Raw genomic sequence first — 20596 nt, 5'->3', positions numbered from 1 at the left:
CGATTATAAGGGTTGCGAAACGATACATCGTCCACTTGAGAATCTCAAAAGGCTACCTGTCGTGCCAGTGCGGCGTCTAACGAGGCGCACACTCACTCGGAGTGTGTGCGCAACTGACTTAAGTCTCTCTCGGCGGAGACCGCTCGCTGCGTGTCCGATTAAACATTAAACCGACATCGACAATAAGCGGCTGTGAAAGCTCCGTAGTATTTCGGGCGCATTGCCATATCATTACATCATCAGTGGAAATTGTATCTAGGTATAAACACGTTTAAGTACTGCTACCACTGCCCGTCTACTTAGAGCTTTTGAGGTATTGATTTCAAAGCTCTCCGGGCCGGCCTCGGCTACCGAAACATTTAATTCGGGTTTCGGTGTGCGTTTGGGTAAAAGAAGATGCCGCAAACGACTGTGCGGTACATGCAAAAAGTGAAATTGTATAATTTTTGCTATGTTATCTTAACTTTCAAAACTGATTTGGAAAAATGATAAAAAGTTTAGATAAACAGGTAGAAAAAATTATATTTTATGTTTCAACTTTGAGCGACTATAACTTTAAAACTAAAAATCTTATAGATACAACAAAAACATCATTTTAAAGGTAATTTAATAAACTATCAAATATTTTTAAATAATTTTATTTATCAAAATAGTTTTAAAATAATTAAAAAGAATAAAACAATGCATTAAATTGAAAAATACAAATTAATCATTTTTGGTGCCAGATAACGACAACACACTGTACATTTTTGCAAAAATTCTTGTTGTAATCGATAAACAATTTAATTATAAACATTTTTATGAAATTTTATTGAATTTTGCACTAATAGTTTAAAAGTTATACTTGATTTTTGAAAAGTAAATTTTTGACTTGAATTAATATTCAATTATATTATTTTCATATTTTAGGCTTTAATAACTCAAACAATTTTTAAGCAATAGCAATGAAATATATGCCGTTTGATAGATAATTTATTCGATTATAAAATTATTTTTTAAATATTATTTTATCTCTTCTAATATTATCACAATTTTAAATTAAGTAAATTATTACATTTTAAACTTCTAAAAAAAATGTTCAGTTTTATCTGCGTTTAATGAAGACACCCTGTACAAATATTAATATTTTCTTTAACTAAATGAAAGATACTTTCATTATAAATAACTGTATGAAATGTTTATAATGATACAATAATTATTAACTGAGTAAATTTAAAATCTTTAAGCAATTGCATAATAAAATTATTTTTTTTCTTTTCTGAACATATTTAAAGCATAACCAGCTTCAAAAAGCTCTTGTAAAGCTCACTGCAAGAAATATTTATGACAAGATCTTGTTCGGTGATTGTGTCGTGTCGATCGCGTCTTTTAAAGTGTCACTTAGAGACAAAAGAGTGATTATTAGCCGCATTCAGGTCGTATTGGCCTCGACATTCTCACAACTTTTTTCTTTGCCTGGACAACAACCCAGCAATCCCTGATTTTATTCTTTCTCTTTTTTTTGTATTTTTATTTTATTTATATCTGGACACATTGTATGATGTCTGGTGCAGCAGAGAAGCAGAAAAGAGCAGAGCGCAGAGAACGAACGAGACATCGGAATTATTATTGGTATGCGATTGCGATAGCGACCGGCCCGCCGTGGAATTTATATTAAAGCGCACGATGGCACGATGGGAAACGCGCACAAAGAAAAATAATAGAGATGATGTCGCGCGGATGATAAAAAAACGAAAATATGACTGCCACAGACGCGTAGTTTTCACCTAGCAATCAAACACAAGTACTTTTTTGATTTTGTTTAGAAAGTTGAAGATTACTCGGAGGTGGAAAAAGATAGAGAGGTGAGGTTAACAAATATTGAAAAACAATTAAATTACCTATAATTAAACGTAAAAATTTTACGATTATCTTTTAAAGTTAATTAGTTACAGGGTGACAAAGTTACAAAACATAATTATGCTTGGCTAATGTAATTATTTTACTAATTTTTAAATAATGGACAAGCTTGATAAGTTATCAAATTAATTTTAACAGGTTTAATAACCAGTTAAATTATGTATATTTTGAAATTTATTTCAATTAAAAATCGTGCAAATTGTAAAAGTTACAAAGCACTAAACATGCGAATAAATTATCAGTAAAAAAATTATAAGATTTGAGTTTGCACATTTTCTATTGTAACTTAAAGGACAGAAACAATATAAAGTTACACATCGTTAAAAAGATAATTTAATCATGATATAAATAAAAATTGAATCAGATTAATAGCTCTATTGGTATTAAAGTTATTTAATATTTTATAAAATATTGATTTTATCATTTCTTAAAATTATTTGTGAAGTTTGCCACGCTATAAATAAAACACCCTGTACACTATAACAACACTCTATACATCAAATTAAAGATAATTTTATATAGAATAACAAACATTTTGCATCAACTCACCAACTAATATAGTTCTTAAGTTATCTTAACTTTTCTAAAAAATTACAAACAGCACTACATTTCCGGATAAAATTAGTATTACTGAGTAACATGACTGAGTATGAATACATGAATGCTTGAGCTTTGAGCGGGTCACGCTTGCGTACACCGCACAAAGCGGACGCTCGATAAAGAACGCTAATAATGCGCACGATATGTCCGTACGAGCGTACAGCATGTGTGCGTACACGGCGCGAGCTTTGAAAGCTCCACGCCGACGCCGCCGCGGAGCCCTGGAGCCCAGCAGCCCTGGATGAATGCGTTTCGCGACGCATCACTTTCGGCGTGTGCACGCTCGCTTTGCCGAATATAATGGCCGGCCTTATATAGCCTAGGCGCCACCGGCGCGCCGACACAGGAGGACTCCCGAGAAGCCGGCGAAGAAGTCCCGCCGAGGACGCGACTGTTTTTTCGAAGCTGAAAGATCGAATCGCGATTTGAACCCAGAAAAAATCGTGTTAAAAAGAGATATTTCTTTTTTTCAAATTTTGACGCCTTGTAACTTTTACATCCTTAGGGATAGAGTATTCAAAAAATTGTGTTTGGTAGAGAATTTATTTCAGATTCTAGTTTCAACGAATTATTAATTATTGCTTTCATTTAGCTATAAAAAAATAATTAGTAAAACTATTACAGTCAAATATTTTTAGGAAAAAAAATTGTTGAAGTTTAACATCCTGTAACTTTTGCAATATTTGAGATAATTTTATAAAATATATGTCAATTCATAGATAATTTAATATAGTTTCAGCTTACATAAAGTATTTGTTATTAAATCTTACTGTTTTTGTTTAAATAAATATTTAGTAAAAAATGTCGAAAAAAATTATTTTCTAACTTCAACACCATCTAACTATAACACCCTATATGATAATTTAAAAACTTTAAAACCAATTTATAGACAATTTAATTCTAAATAAGAAACATTTTTATTTCCTTTCTAACTTAATATTTAATATTTATTTTTAATTTTTTACTAAACCACTGCACATTTTGCTAAAAAATTCCCTAACACTTGACTTAACTTAAGTCCAACTGGCGCCAGACAACTAGAAAAACCTTCAAACAACTCATTGGAGTGCGAAATTTTGCTTGTTTTCGCCTCGCCGGTAAAGGATTAGAAAGGATTACAACATTGCACACAAGAAGCTTTGCAAGTGCTGCACGAGTATCGCAATAATAAGAGAAACATCGTTATCGTTGACCTGAGCCACGGAGCTTTCCGAAAGCCCAGGATTAGATGCATGTTGAGTACAAGATTACCAATGCGTGTATTATCCTAAGATTACACTTGAAACTGAGTACCAAGTACTTGAAACCGAAGAAAAGAAAAATTACTTTATTATAATAAAAATCAGTGTTTTCTTAATTCCTCTGTATAATACACTGTTATCACATTGTTTAATCTCGTCTACGACACGTTATGCAAATGTCGCCTCAGTTTAATTTTGTTTTTTTTTCGTTCTCCGCTGGCGTTTTGCGTTTTTATTTTGTGCGCCGGTTAGGAAACGTGCATCCGATGGTTTCGGATTACACAAACGACCCGAACCGACGCGCCACGAGATATGCCATCCGAGTCGGTTCTTTCTTCTTCTTCTGCGGCCGTCGATGAGACGTCTGGAGGCCCGCAAGCGCCGGCAATTACCAACCGGGCATCCGAACGATTTTCGGCAACAAACGACGCGACACATGTAAACATGTCTTTTATTAATTAGCCGTGCGCTCTCACATTCATCTTCGGCGAGATCTAAGCGCGCTGGATGCTTGGAGACGAAGAGGAATCGTCACTTTGGATTACTGTTAGGTTACTAACTTCAAGATGTGTATGTTATACATCACGGTGATGTGTAATGATTATTTTTAGGTCGTCAATCATTCGGAAGAGGTTAATTTGTGGGTTTAAACTCGGTAGCTTATTAGGGAAATGTGATTGAACTTTAAGGCACGATAACTTGAACATCCTGTGAGGAAAAGTTACATGTTATATGTCGTTTTGTAGGTAATTTAATTGTTAATATAAAATAATTTTATTTGTATTGATATGTTTATTTGTTTAAAAGTTATTTAAGAAAAAGTAAAAAAAATATTTTTATTTACGCAGATTTTGGTAGAGCTACTTTAAACATGGATAACTATTACACCCTGTATACAAATTTAACAATTTATATTTCATTGTGTAGACAATTTAATTGTTAATAATAATCAGTTAATATTTTGAATCAATTATATTTGGTTTATCTGTTATCTCAAAAATGCTAAAGTATTGCAAATATTTGCAAAAATCAAAAATTTGTAACTCAATTTTAAAATATCATAACTTTTAAACTATAAAACCTACATAAATGAGTTATATGCCATTTTAAAGATAATTTAATTGCAAATAAATTTTATTTAAACAAATTTTTAATAATACTTACAGATTCCTAGTTATTTGTATTTTTATAACTTAAAACATAAAAAACATAAATTTTATGTTTAAATAAATTTTTCTCTATCACCCTGTATAATATTTCTAAATTCCTTGCTATTATTTTGTAGGCAATTTAACAGTGAATCCACCAACATCTTCACGACATGTCCACCATTGTTGATGCGCTCACAATCGCAATTTTACTGCGCGACTCCGCGCTCTGATTTTAATCGTCGCTCGCGCACCATAAATAAATCTGCATGCGGGACGCGCACACATTTTTCGCCCGTTTTGTCTCCGCATGTCTTTGCCTTTGCTCTTTACACAGCGAAAGACGTTGACAAATGATGCCGTGGCGTCTCGACAATGGCCCGGGCGCAACACGAAATAAAACATGCGCTGATTTAATACCGCGGCGATTACGTGTAAATTTCTCGAGTCGAGATTAAACGGACAAAAGACCGGTATCAGTGGTCGCGCTGGTAGCATTTGTAACACGGGTAACACCTTTGCAGGTGGACATTGGGTTTTAATTGGGATTTACAGCTGATTGTCAGTGCGTCGGCGCGTCGCGCTTTGATTTCCGTGCAATTTACGCGCGATTCAGTTGTGCTTGATTGAGGTTAGTAAGCGGGACGTGTAAATGTCTTGAAGAGTTATGTCCTACGAGAAAATGGAGAGATTTTAAGCATTTTTTATTGGGGAAATTTAGTGTTTACTGTGAAAGATCAAAAAGTACCGGCAAATATAAAATTGTTTTTTGTTTTTTTCAGATAACAATTGCAAAAATTAAAATAAACAAATTTTGTAAAAATTATATTATTAACAATTAAATTGTCTATCAAATGAGGTATAGTTTGTTTAATTACTATACAGGGTGTTTGAGTTATATTAATTTAAAGTTTTATAAAGAAAATCAGGTTACAATATTGCTTTACAATGTTTAACGTCAGAAAAGTAAGGTTAAAAATATTACAATTTAGTAACCAATACCATCATTTAAAAGCTAATTAACTTCTTAATTCATATTACTTTTTATTGTTTTTGTAACTTTTTTAGTTTAGCTGTAATCTTAACTTAAAAAAGTTAAATATTAAAAATAAATTTATTTTTTAAACACTCTGTAACAATAACACCCTGTAAAATATTAACAACTATTTTACGGGAAACGATAGATAATTTAATTAATAAACAATGAGCATTTAAATTTTAAAATTATCTCTTATAGTTTTTGAGTTATTTATGTTTTAGTAAAAAATGTCAAAACATTGTATTAATACAATATCTACATTAGTAAAATAAGGGTAGTTTTGAGTGTTTCGAGTGTTTACACTCCAACATGTTGAAATCGTTGTCGCCCGCAAGTTGCAACATAATACCCCATAGCAAATTTGTTCCAGGATGCGTCTTTCGCTTTTTCCACCCCCGTGAGAGCGGCGCACATGTGCAGACTCGCACGCGCCGCGAATTCACCACCACGACCAGCGCCAAAAATGCAAATAAACTCGCTTGTGCAATTTTCCACCCTTGAGGGATGAAGGCGAAAAAAAAAACTCAACGGACGCCGGATGTTGTCGCACCGGAAGCGTAAGTAATTTCGTTTTTTTTCCTTCCGCTTTCCGTTTTCTTATATGTACAGCGAGATATAAGAGAGAGAGAAAATCTTATTGTCATTGTAGGGTGGGTCGCATCCAAAGGGGATGAAATTCTGACAAATTTTTATGAGCGCGTTTCGCTCGAGATCGTAATGCGTCATGCAAATAGTCTGAAAAAATTATCGTAGGGTGGTTTTTGTTGGAACTATAACTACCCCCGGGTTTGATTACCCCCTACCACCCCTTGTGAGCTGGTGGTGGATTGAGTGAATCTTGGCGATGACTCGACGTTAAATTATAATAATAGTGCGCAGTGTGTGTCGGTTACGGGTTGTTAATGTCAGGGCAGTTTTTTTGGGGGTTGCGCAGCAAAATCGCGATTTCACCGTGGCTAATTGTTATTGCCGCTTAACGCCACACGACCAATGAATAACAAATTGATATTCTATTAGCTCAAGGGTGGATTTTTGGATGATTTGAAACAAATTGTAATTAAAAAAGTAAGTTGCAAGTTTAGTTATTAATTATTTATAAACTATAAGAGGTAGAGACTAGAAACTTTCCACGCTTATAGAGAATTTAATTTATTTTCTATGGAAATATTTTGGTAGCGATGTGTTAATTACTTTTGGGCTAATTAATAAATTAGTAAAATATTATATATTTTTGTTTTTTTATTGTTAAAATAAAAATAACTCAATTAGTAAGAATGCTACTTAAAAAATAAAAATATGCCTAGATAGCCATATAAATTTTACACAAAACCAATTATATATATTTTTAATTATCTATAAGGTGTTTCCGTAAATAAATATTAAACTATAATTTTATTTGTTTTCTAATTTTTAAAAAACGAAAAAGTTATTGAATTCAAAATATCTTTTAAACCATTATAATTATTACAACGAAATTAATATACTTGATACATAATTTAATTATTTATAAATTTTTTTTTGAATTTTGTTCCTACCCTTATTAGTATCTGAGTAATTAATTTAATAATAAAATGTAACAATAATTTTTATTGACACGTAGCAGATAAATCTCGGATATAAATCAAGTTTTTATCATAATAGGACATATCAACATGCACTCAGCATGCCCCTGGATCTTCCTCGCCCTTCATTGCAACAGCCCCCGGCTTTACATCCCCATAGATACCATCTATTAGTCGAATCAACCCCGTTTTGTGTCGGTGCAATCGCACTAATACTCGGCCTCTGTCGGAAAAACGCCGAAAATTCCGCAATTCCCGAAATCTTTTTACTACCCCCGTACCCCCAAGCCTGCAGACTAACAATGGAATCGCCCTTTGTCGGACTAGACTATACAAAGTGTTCCAAAACTAAAAATTTCTTCAAAAAATGTAAAAAATGATTTTTTTGATATTTTACAAACACCATGTGATAATATATAAAATATAAGGGATGAAATAGGTAAGCATGGTTGTGGAATACGTTGAGAATGTTGGGAATGGTAAACACGGCGAGCTGGCGGCGGTGAAACCACCCCAAGTGCGAGAGCAGGACACGCGCCGTCCAAAAATGTTGATTTCGACGCTGGGGTCGAGACGAGCGAGACGCAATAACATTAAACATGATAATAGATAGAAATATTCGTGTTTATGAATTATTTATTAAAAATATTTGCGCGCGTGGTGGTGGCGGCGGTGGAAACATGTGAAAATGGAAATTTATTATGTTTTCGCCAAATTTCATAAATAGCACGCCGCCGAGGATGCTTTTAGGGGTTGCATACCGATGTGATAAACCGGAAACGTACGGCAAACATCCCTCTAGCAAGCAACACAATAAAAATTTCGATTTTTTGAAGGGGAATTTATTTTTATTGAATATTTTTGATTTTATTCCAAGTTAATTTCTCTTTTTTTTATTAAAATTTTTCTCTAGGCTTTAATTTTAAAGATATTGAGATGCTGTTAATTTTATTTGATAGACAATTAAATTATCTATTAGTTGCACTTTAAATTTTGTTGATAAAGTGCAGGGTGTTACCGTAATTTACGATTAAAATTGATATTGTTTTAAAATAATTATTTTTTGCTTTATTTTATAAAACAGTCAATAAATAACTCAAAAAATAAGTTATATTTTCATATGATAACATAAATTGATAAGGGATTAAATTTTTTATCAATCTATGAAAGTTTTAATAAAATATCTCTTTAAATGTTTAAGTTACACGCTTTCAAAGTTGAGGTAACTTTTTAATTTCCTCTCCAAACAAATCGAAACAAAAGTAACCACTTAATTCGGTGGTTTTTGCTGTTCTCCGACAATTTGCACGTGGCGTTTGTGATCGTTATCAACGCCGAGTGTTCCACCCTCAGTGCACGCTACATAGTAACCTAATACTCTTGAAATTCGCACCCTTTTCGCGTCCAAAAAGCGAACAAAAACGCATTTTCCTCGTTTCCACTCACAAACGCTGTTTATTCTGCCAAATCCTTGTATAATCAGCTGTCGAAGGTCACCAACAGAGGGATAACATCTCCTAAATCCATGAGGGTTGATATTGCGGGGATGGTAAATACGTGAACATCTCGAATTGAAAATCAAACGCGAGTGTTTTGCGGCCTGCAAAGCGGGTTTTATTATTTCGTCGTTCGGGGGTTAATTCCAACGCGCAACCCTTTAAATCACCCCCGTGACACTGGCGGTGTAGATGTGGAGGTGGTTTGTAGGTGGATCAGTAAAGTCGATTGCGTGGTAACGCGCTAATTGGTATCTGTTCATTCTTGGGGGAAACCGCCACAAAGCGAACGCACAGAATGTTATCAAGAGGTGGGGGGTTGGAAAAGAGCTCGGATTTTAAAACAATTCGCATGCGTAATGGTCGTATTAATTTGCATTGCATTCCAACCCTTGGAGCGTGGATTTAATTCCGAACGCAACTTTGATTTGCATGAACTTGTACTTTGAGGGATGATTATTCGCATGTCCTTGAACGCACAAGATTGGGATCAAGGACATTTGATCAGGAATTTATCTGTGAACTAGGGTAGGTATAGTAAGAGATTGATTAAATTTTAATTAGATTAATTTTAATTAATTATTTTTTTAGGTAATGTTTTTGTTTGCAGGTTACATGAATTGAAAAAATATTTTTCAAGTTTAAGGGCTCATAACTTTTCATCCAGTACAGATAATTGACTGAAGTAAAGTGCAGTGGATAGAAAATTTATTTAACTTTCCGAAACTGTCTAAACTTATTTTATTGCGCCAAAATTTCATTTAAATATTTTTAATTTTATAGAACATTGCAAAAAATATGTTTTGAAAAAAGTTTTTATTTTGATATAAATTTACGGAAACATCTTGTTAAATAAAAGTAGGTATGTAGTAAAATCTATTAGATAGCAAATTTTATCAGCTTTAAAATGATATTTTTGTTTATATGTTATCTTCATCCCTTCATTAATAATTTCACCTTTTTCTAAGTCACATTCCTCAAACTCAAATTCTTTAATTTTTTCTCCGTTAAAAAATCACTTTGCATCCCTCCAAAACATGATAAACACATAAAACATGCCAAAATCACATCTATTAATAACCCCCAACCTACCCCAGTCAACCCCCAATTCTTAACTTTAGCCCCAGTCCCAAAAATCGAACAAATATTTACTTTCCAATACTTTAAACCTAACATTTTGCATCATTGAATTCCATTGTGACTCTGACTCATGTAGAATAAGGGATGATTTATGATTTATTAAGTATTGGCATCTTTCCTCGACCTGACCAGGTAGCAAACACCCAATATAATTAATGTTCCGAAATTTTCAGACCCCCAAATGATCGAAGAGAAAAAAACTGAAAGGAAACCCGCTGTGAGGGTTTTGTTTTAGACGTGCGAGGGTTAACACACTGCAGGGGGTGTGGGTTGTGCAAGACATCAAGACGCAATCGTAAACTGTCGCCGAGGAGCCGAATATTAACTTTTGATTTTTTTTTCAAATTTTTTAATTTCGAAAAATCTTAAATATTTTACCTTTTAGGGGTGGGAATATAAAATAGTTAAGGAAAGGAACACCCCATGATGTGGTGTTATCTTGGGTGTTAATCTAAATTAATTTTGAACATTTTTTAAAAGAATTTTTGAGTTTTATTAAAATTGTTTGATGTTTTTGACAGTTTTTGGGCAGAATTTAAGGGTTGGAGGGTTAATATGTATATAAAATAAACAAGGGTTGATATTATGGTATGATAAGTGTTAATTTAGTGAGATTTTTATTGTTATTTTAATTATTTTTAGCAAAAAATATTTTTAAATGTTTAGATGTAAATAACTGCTACACCCTGTATAATGCACTTGTCAATTTTAGTGCAGTTAGAGCTAGTTTAATAATAATTCTAATAACATTTAAACATTTCAAATATCTCTTATAGTTTTACCATAATCTTCAATTTAATAAGTGGAAATTGTTTTTAAAATATTGAAATAAAGTTGCAACTTTATTAGACAATAACTTGAACACCCTGTAGACTACTAGATTGAAATTAAGTATAGAATGATTAAATTTAAGTGGCTTTCATATACTGTTTAAATTTATAAATTATCTTTATTAGTTTTTGAGTTATTTTGATTTTTCTAAAATAATATTTTTTTGCAATTTTGAAATATTTTCTAATTTTGCTAAAACCACTCCGAAACATTGATTTTTCCCAAGATTTATATTTCTCAAGCCATCCACCCTTGGTTTATTCTTACCTTTTACCCTCACACACTTATATACTAACCCCCTGTCCAGAGATATCCTCAGAAAAAGAAATAAAACCTGAACCTGCGAGCGAGTGGTCGAGCAGAAGTAATAAGCAATAAGTCGAGAGAATATTGCAGGTCGCAGGACGATGTCATCTTCTCCCCGAGTATCTCCGCATCGGATCTCGATAGCGATTGGAAAACTCGCCTTTTGTGGGATCCGTTCCGAGCCATGCACAGATATCTCTATTTTCTCGGCGGGTGTATGTGGGTGAGGGTGAACGTGAGAGGCCGAAGCAAGAGGTTGTCGGTTGCTAGGCGACGCGGATGACCTCTCAACTCCAGATGACTTTGCCGCACCGTCGACCGGCGACGGCGTCGGCGTCGGCGGCGGCGGCTGCGCCCAACCACCTCCCGGATGCCTTCGAGCGAACGCGCGTGTACGCCTCGCCACCCCCGGCGCCGCCACCGCCGATGTGACACACGCACGCGTTGCAAACGCCTCGATTTCGATTAGATTTCGTTTTTCTTGCTTAGAAAACTTCAAATATCTTTTGAACAAATAAAGATATTTTATTAAGTAAAACATTTTTAGAAAGACAATTAAATTCTACATTTAATGAAATTTATTTGAGTGTTATTGTATTATTAGTTTAAAAGTTATTGAACTTTTAAACACAAAAAAAATTTGTGAGAAAAAAATATTGATTTTCTTTAGAAAACTTTAATTTATTTTAAAACTAGTAAGAATATTTTATAAAATGATATAAATTCTGAAAGCTGGTTAAATTCTTTATCCACATTATGTTATTTAATAAATTTTGTAATGATATCTTATCCGTTATTCAAGATAAAACTCAAAGTAAAAAATTTTGATATAAAAATTGTTACTTTTGTTTAAATTAACAATAATTAAATAACTAATAAAGATATCTTAAAAAACTAAATTAATTACGAAAGACTATTAAATTATCAATTATTGTACCAAATTTCATGACCCTAACCCTTATGGTTCTCCCATAATCCACCCTTAAACTTAACAATATTTTATTTTCCGTAATAACCTCGTAAATCACCGTAATCCAAACAAATTCAATTTTAAACAGTTGTATCAATTTCAAAATTCATCCCCTGTGCCCCACATCCCTGCCACCACCACCCCCTGGGGTGAAATGGAATGCGTGCTGTTTGCACGCCGGCGTGTGTTGTCTTCATGTCTTCATGTCATCGTCATGTAAGTGCGCTAAGTGAATTTGTCCGCATTTCACCCCCTCACCCTCTCAAACGGCGAAATGCGCCGCTGTTTCGTTCCCGTCGGCTGAATTTCGAATTTCGAAAGCGCGTCCGCATCCGGGCCGCGTGCCACCATCCACCGTGCAACACCAGAGGGGTGCGTCTCGTTGTGCGCCGAGATGGATGGTCGGTGGAAATGACCATGACCAAGGCCACCCTCCGTGAAACCCCTAAACGTGTACCCCCCGGAACAATTCGCAATAGAGGCAGACAGTCGGCCACGGCCCGAGTCATACGCACGCACAACCCACAAACACACTCGGAAAGAGACAATACAACATTACATTAAACATAATGCATACAGAGTGTGACAGAAAATTTGTTTAAAAGTAAAAATTACTTTATTTTTATGTTAATTTTGATTTATTTTGGTTTTTTGAAGATATCTCCGAAACTGTTTGTGCAAGATTAATGATTTATAGCTTAAATTAAAGCTAATTAAATTTTGTGTTAAAATTGTCTAAATATTTATGTATTGCTATACAGGGTCTATCCGTAATTTTGTGTCAAACTTAAGTAACATTTTTTTTAATAAAAAAAATCATTCATTTACAAAATAATTAATTACAGCTAAACTAATTAACATAAATACAATCTGTAAAACCTATTTGATAAACAATTAAATTACCTATTACCTCAATTTTTGTCTATTTACCTGTGACAAAAACTTTATGAGTAATCTTTGATTAAACTTTCTTCACAACTTTTTTGTAGTCTAATATCAAACACTGCGTATATTCTTGTTTGAAATTGCGAAATAAACCGAAATAAAAGGGGATGCAAACGTAAGCGCACTTGGGCATTACGCCGGGAATCACAGTTGATGTGTTGGTGTGTGCGCGAGTGCTGCGGACGAGAAAATTCGGCGATTGCGAGCGCCGAAAAGTCAATGTTAGGGGCTGCACGGGCCGGATGTTCGAATTTCGGCGCGCACGCGACAGCACGCGCTCCATTATCGTCATTGAATCAGCGTATTTACATTTTCGTGATTTTCGAGAGGTGCCAGAGGAATATTTGCAATTGACTGTAATAAGTATTACTACTTCAAAGGCGGATTAGGCCTAAATCATATAAAGATGCTTAAAGAAAGTTATGTTTATTTAAAGATAATGTTTATAGTTGTCGGTTTTTGTTAAATTGGAGTTTGTACTGTGATTAGTTTAAAAGTTATTAACAAATTTATAAAATTTTTCATTTTTGGTGTAAATATTGACGTTGAATGTTTAAGATCCGATAACAGCTACATTTTAGGTTATCCAAACACCAAATTTAGCAATTTAATAAATAATTTACGTATCTTTAAGATGGCGTTTACAATTTTAAATTATATGAATTAGTTTATGAATAATTAAATATTTTGCAAAACAAAGCAATTTAGAAATTATTATTTTGATTTCTATGTTTGATGACTCATAATAACTACACCCTGTATAATATTTAAACAAAATTAAGAACACTACTCAAAAATTTATCTATCTTTCTAACGCACTTTCAATATTTTATTTATCTTTATTACTTAAAAAGTTATTAAACAATTTCTAACAAAAAGCAAAAATTTCCAGAACAAAAAATATTACAAATCAATTTGAAGCATTTACCAAACGCTGATTTTCAAAAGTCAAATATGAATGATGATTAATTTCCCTCGGACATTTCGACGCCGTGTAAATTTAGTTATTCATGTTCGGCGTGCGTGCGCGGGCCGCCGTCGTGTCCTTATTGGGTGGTCCGCCGCCGCATCCTTTTTGGGTGGCGCCAACGAGCAAGAACTCGACGTGTGCAATCGATTCGAGACTTAAGCCTACAGACTTAAGTCGGTTAGAGTTGAGTTAGTGCGCAGTGGGCAAGCACACAAGCTCACGCACGCCGCCGAAAAACCCACCGTCAAACCCTTTTTCAACGTTTAACTTTTTTTCCTTTTTCACGTGGTGTATAACAACGTGTAGTTTTTTAGGTGGTTAGGAGATGACTTCTCGTTCTCAATAATTCATTTCCGAAAGCTGCAAAGCTCCCAAACTTATAAAACCCACCCATATCGACGGATATAAATAATTTCGTTTGAATTTTTGTGTGGGAATTAAAACTTTTTAGCGATTGAATGACTTAAAACTTAAAATTACCGATTACGATGAGAGTTGTAGTTGTGGTTGGGGGTGTGATTAATTATTTCGACGAGTTGGCCTTAAGGAAACTATTTTTCTAGCGTGGAAAGCGTGGAAAACAAGTCGTAATCGTCTTTGGAAAGCTGTAATAACAGTTTGACGTCTGGGGTAAGTCGGGGGTAAGTCGGGGCGATTGCCGATTTGCTCAATTATTAATTAATTTGTTTTTCCACTTTCATGCGCGTCCAAGTTTCAAGTTTTCCAGCGTAGATGTTATTTATTCATTGTAATCGCCTTCGATTCGTGCACGAGAAAGTTTACTTTATGTTTTCAACTTTGACGCATGATAACTACTAGACGGTAGGTGCAAATTTGATAAAATTTTTATTCTAGGTATATAATTTAATAAACTATAATTGAGAATGAAAATAATTAAATTATGTTAATTATTTAAGCTAATATTCATTAATTTCTGACATATTGCGTTTTTGGTAAATATTTTTTATTATCTGATTTTAACTTCAAATTATGGCTATATCCTTCAAAATAATACAGCAGAAAAAATATTAGTGCTGTATAATTTAATTAGCTATCGATTGGTGTATTTGTTTATTAAATTTGTTTAAACACTAATTTTTAAATAATTATTTTTTCCCTTAAACACAAAAATCTTTCCAGTGTCATAAAAATTAAAATATTTGTCAACTTTAAAAGACCGTAACTCAAACACCTTGTATAATACAAGTACAAAAATTTCCTGAATAATTAATAATTTAACCCTTTATCACCTCAAATCAACCCCACTTCTCTATCTCTATCCGTTTATCAATAAATTGACTTTTACTAAAAAATGTCCTCAATTCACTATAACTTGACTATAACTTGAATTTGAATTGCATCTTCATAGCGGATGCGCTCAACTCGCTTGCATAGGGGTGGCAACGGTAACGGGTTGTTTATGGCGGTCGAAATTGTCGCCGCCGCCGGTTTGTGTGCTGTCCCATACGTTAGCGTCGCGTCGACGCAATAAATATGCGTCGCAACGACGACGCCGCCGTCGAGGACGACAGGAAGCGGCGGCGGCATTAATTCAACGAGCGGCGGCGGCTGCCCGTGCAAACTGTTAAATAACGAGCGTAACGATCGCTTTTTGAGATGTAAATTACGCGTTTATTTGCTCACAAGTCGTCCGAGAGTCGAAAGTTGTAGGAAAAGCGTTGGACAACTTATTGCAACTTTATGCGCCGATTATTTGCAAATCCTTTAGTCAACAAGAATGAAATTTTATCACGATATAAACGATATAACCGTTTTTAAATTAAACTATGTGAAATTTGTTTTATGTAAAAATTACGTAGTTAAATTAAACAAAGAAAATGATGCAAAAAAATCCCACAAAAATTTTATTTCTTTTGGTAAATTGTTAATTACACAAAAACTTCTTAAGATAATTAAATTATTTAAAATGTGTTTGATAACCAATAAAAATATCTAACAAATTCATTAAACTACGTTGTCGAAAAATACAGGGTGTATAATATATCCATTGTTAAACTTCGCTTTCCCATAAAAAAGTTTTAAAATTCTAAAATCAATATTACAATAACACCCTGTATGATTAGTACAGTTAAAAGTGACATAGTTATATCAAATTTCTTTGGCTACAAAACGCCGTTTAAATCAATATCCTACCTCTCTTAGTTTTTCCACAAATTTGCATTTTCCAAGATAGTGATTTACTCAAACACGGCTAATATCATTCTAACGATTTCCTCCAAACTTATAGGTCGTTAAAACCGGTAAACCACCCTAGAACCATTAAATTTTTTACTCTAAACGTTTTCTAACAACCCCTTAAACAATCGATCTCGTTGACGTGCTCTAAATTTAAGAAAAAAATCTATTAATTCAAGAAATTGAAAAAAACGAGAAAAACATCATTTCCGTTATGTAGGCGTGTTTAACCCGTAAAAACAACCCCTAAAAAACATGTGGTTGATTTATATTAAATTAGCAGATAGGTAATTTACTACAACTTTTAAAAATAAATTTAAAATACAAAATATCAAAACTCAAAAATTTGGTAGTTAATCACTGAACAGAAGCATCAAATCATCCCCAAACCTAAAATTTATATTTAAGTGTAGGTAAGATGAGGAAATTAAATTAAAGTTTTACTTCCCTGATCGAAAAAACAAATGTTTGTTTTTGGTTTTAATTTTTCTTTCTTTTTTTTTCTGCTTTTTTTCTCTTTGTGGTGGTTATGAGGGTTTGAAGACCCTGACATTAGAGCTATAACTAGATATAAATGTGTTTTCGACATCAGTTAGATGTTAGATGATGAGTGATGATCATGAGTGGATAATTATCGTCATTTTATGACGATCAGTGCGTTGAAATGTGACAGAATGTGACAAATTGATGAGAAAACAAAATGCAGTTGCAATATGTTTGTAATTTCAAGTTTTTGAAGAGACTAATTATCGGATCATGGTAAAAAATACATCAATTAAAAGGTAATTAAATTATCAATCCATTTTTAATCTAATTTGATAAAAGATTGATTGGAAAAATGATTTAAATTAATAAATAAATAAAATAATATTTAAAAGAAATTACTTTTTTAAGTACAACGTTTTAAGACGAATTGCGGCTACACCCTGTTCAATAAAAAATTGCTGTTTTGATAAATTAATGCAGAATTTAATTATCTATAAGATGATGTTTAGAAATGTCATTTACATTTAGTTATAAAGTTATAATAATTTTTCTAAGAAGAAAAATAACTTTTACTTGTTTGAAAATATTAAAATTAAATTGCATATTACTGCAACACCTTGTATGTTACAAACTTAATAAACTCCAAATATATCAAAAATTTAATATTCTTTCATTTACCGCGAAAACTAATCCGGTAACCCTTTTAATTACTGAGATAATCAATATTTTATAACTTATTGATTTTTTGCATCTTTTTGCATTTTCAACCTATAAGCAACTACCTACAAGTCGCGAAAATAAGGCAGCTAAATGAGCGATAAAAATAAAAATCGATTATCGCTCGATGCTCCTCGACCCGACGTGCTCGCGGTTGGCCGGCGATCGATGCGGCGGTCGTTAAGCGCGCTCGTTAATTACGCCGGCCGCGCTGTCTTGTCACATTGCTCGCCATCGCTTCATTTCTTCAACCGGGGCGCGCAATTAAATACATAAGTAATTAAACGACCAATCTACCTTTACCCACCAGCCTCAACAAAGGACACACAGTGCACAAATAATTCACAACAGGTAAGCAAAAAGTAAAAAAAAATCAACAATTTTAAACCTTGACTTAAGCGAAGTGACTTAAGTCACTTTTATCTATTGCTGATTCTAAGTGTTTCGAGCTGGAAAAAAGAAGTGCTAACGGTTAGCAGCTGTCGAATGGCATCTGACCATAGTGAGCGTTAATTAAGCGTTAAGACAATCATCAAGACGGCTTAAGTAAGAAAAGAGTGTAGTTTGCGCTCTTGCTATGCGGAATGTTGGCCGATGAAAGGTGACTGAGTGCGTTATTCTGCGCGGATCTCGCACGGAATGGCGTTAGAAAGCTGTGCGATGTGTGAGGCTGCGTTTGGTGCTTGCCAAATGCTTAATGTCTCACTTAATGCTGATTGTGAGAGAAAGATAAAGGAGATAATGGACTTTCTAATTTTCATGAGGAAAAAAATTTTTATTTTTTGTCAAAACAAAATATTCAATAATTTATTGTAATTCTGACAGTTTTAGAAGTTAATATATCAATTTTTTTTTAATTTTTAAAAATTTGAAGAAATTTTTCGAAAATATTTTTTTTCTAATATTTTTTTGTGAACTTATTTTTTAGAAAAATGATTTATTTAATAGGAATAAATTTTTTAAAGTAAAATTGTTCATTCTATACACAAATTCAATTTAAAAAAAAAAATTTTTGCAAAAAAAATCAAAATTAGAAAAAAAAAAGAATTTTTAACTTGAAATATTTTTGCAAAAAATATACTTTTTACAGATATTTTAATTTAACTTCTAAAACAACAAAATTAGTCTTTATTTTTTTTATTTTTCTAATCGTGGAACAAAAATAATTTCCTTGCGTTTTGCATGCAATTAACACAATTTTCCATTGCAATTATGAAACGTGCGTCGATGGAATTAAAAGCTTTCCCGCTTTTAATTTATGTACACGATAATACGTGTACACGTTTATTACGCGTCGGCTGTAATCGACAAAACGGCGACTGAATAAAAATTAAAAAAGAAAAAAGCAAAAAAAAGAAAACAGAAAACAGAAAACGCTCGTTTCAAACGCAAAGTAATGAGTGAAAAAAAGTGCAGAAACGAAGAAAAATCGTGCAAGGCAGGCGCGGGCGATTAAAACATGCGAATGGGAGTGAACAATGCGCGTCGAACCTATAATTAGTGAACATTTATTAGTCTCATTTAAGTTTCTCTTTGGTGTGTTTACTTTTTTATTTAGTTTTAGTTTTCTTTTGCGTTTTTCTTTTGTTAGGACGGTTTTTTTCGCTTGTGAGCGACACATGCTGGTACTAACTGTGATAAAAACGACATGTGTTTATTAACATGCTATTAAGAAATGAATATTTGAAAGTTAAATAATAATTAAAGACAAATTTTAAAAAAATAAAAAAGTTAATATTTAAGTAAAATAATATGAGTGAGAAACTTTGCACGATTTTAGAAGCCAATAACTCAAAGAGTTTATCAATTTTTGAAACAAAACTTGGGTCAATGATTAAACAATAAACCAGCTTTTAATTAAAATCGTTCAATTATTCATAATTAATTTAGTTTAGTTGTAATTTTGCATTTTGTAAAAAAATAATTTTTGAATTAACAAAAATCGGAAAAATTGTAAACCAAATTTAAATGAAAATAACTTAAACACCCTGTAGAATTCAACACTGATATTTGGCTCAATTGTAGAAACTTTAAATAGCTTTACTTTAATGTTTACAATTATATTCTAACTTATTTAGTTTGTCTGTAAATCAATGTTTTACCAAGTGTCACGTTGCAAAATAAATTGTAGTCAAAAATACAAAAAATAAACTTTAAACATTAATAATTAATCTTCCACTTTTTATATACACAAAATTGTGTATAGACACTACTAATGTTGTTATTTATCAGATATAAATTTTGTTTCTACGATAATTATTGTTTTTCGGGACATATCGTTATTTTTGTGAATTAAAAAGAAAAAAATAATATTTTAAGTTTAGCAATTAATTAACATATGTTACTCAATAGAAAACAAACATAAATTTGGCACATTTATAAACAATTTATTACCCAACAAAATTTATTTCATCGTTGTAACTTTATTAGATCTTCCAAAAATTAAAATTTTCTAAAAATAAATTAAACTTATCGAACTCTACTAATGGTTGTCATTTTATATTTTGCTTTAAAGCTCTCAAAGCTCCCTTCGAACTCTTTCTTTGTCACTTCCACACTATAATCTCCTCTTTTCGCCTCTTGTCGGCGGGACATTCAAGATTAACGAGGATTAGCCGTGTATGGAACCGACAATCGCCACGCCCATTTCGTTGAGCTTTTGTTTTACAGCTTCACATTTTTTTCATTCATTCCAAAAGCTTACACAGCGACACAGTTGACAATTTATATATAAGAATAACTTAAGTAATGAAAAAAGACGGGAAAGAATAAAATGAAGAAGTAAAAGTAGTACTGGAATGCAGTAAAATGGAAGGGAGTTAAGTAGGAAAGACGCTGACCAATCAGCGCGTAGTGGTACTGACTTAAGTCATGACTTAAGTCCACTATCGAGTATTGGGTGTGTTCCAAACAACTATCTCACTTTTTCTCATCTGTGGGTTAATAGATTCTTGTTTTACTTATATTATCTGCTAATAAAGTGACTTAAGTCATTACTTGACCCAATCTATTCACAAATTACACCACAATGTTTAATATTACATGTTATT

The 20596-nt window shown here is 32.8% G+C and overlaps 1 long non-coding RNA gene across 3 annotated transcripts in view; it reads left to right on the top strand.

Annotated features, from left to right (window-relative positions):
- The window catches only part of LOC135801172 (uncharacterized), a 29857-nt gene extending 18072 nt beyond the window's left edge, over positions 1 to 11785 (top strand). Inside the window, exons 2-3 of one of the 3 annotated variants that reach the window (XR_010550322.1) lie at positions 6298 to 6484; positions 11353 to 11785. This is a non-coding gene — a long non-coding RNA (uncharacterized lncRNA). Of the gene's footprint in view, positions 1 to 6297; positions 6485 to 6576; positions 7152 to 10298; positions 11134 to 11352 lie in introns of those variants that run through there. The other 2 variants (XR_010550321.1, XR_010550320.1) reach the window with 2 other exon arrangements.
- Positions 11786 to 20596: the final 8811 nt, after the last annotated feature.

This window comes from Atheta coriaria, unplaced genomic scaffold, assembly GCF_025399875.1.
Source record: "Atheta coriaria isolate IRGN ID8LTWV9N9 unplaced genomic scaffold, Caltech_Dcor_3.1 hic_scaffold_2_pilon, whole genome shotgun sequence".
NCBI classification, from domain to species: Eukaryota; Metazoa; Arthropoda; class Insecta; order Coleoptera; family Staphylinidae; genus Dalotia; species Dalotia coriaria.
Note: the sequence above shows the minus strand (reverse complement) of the source record. Positions and strands in the feature narration are given on the sequence as shown.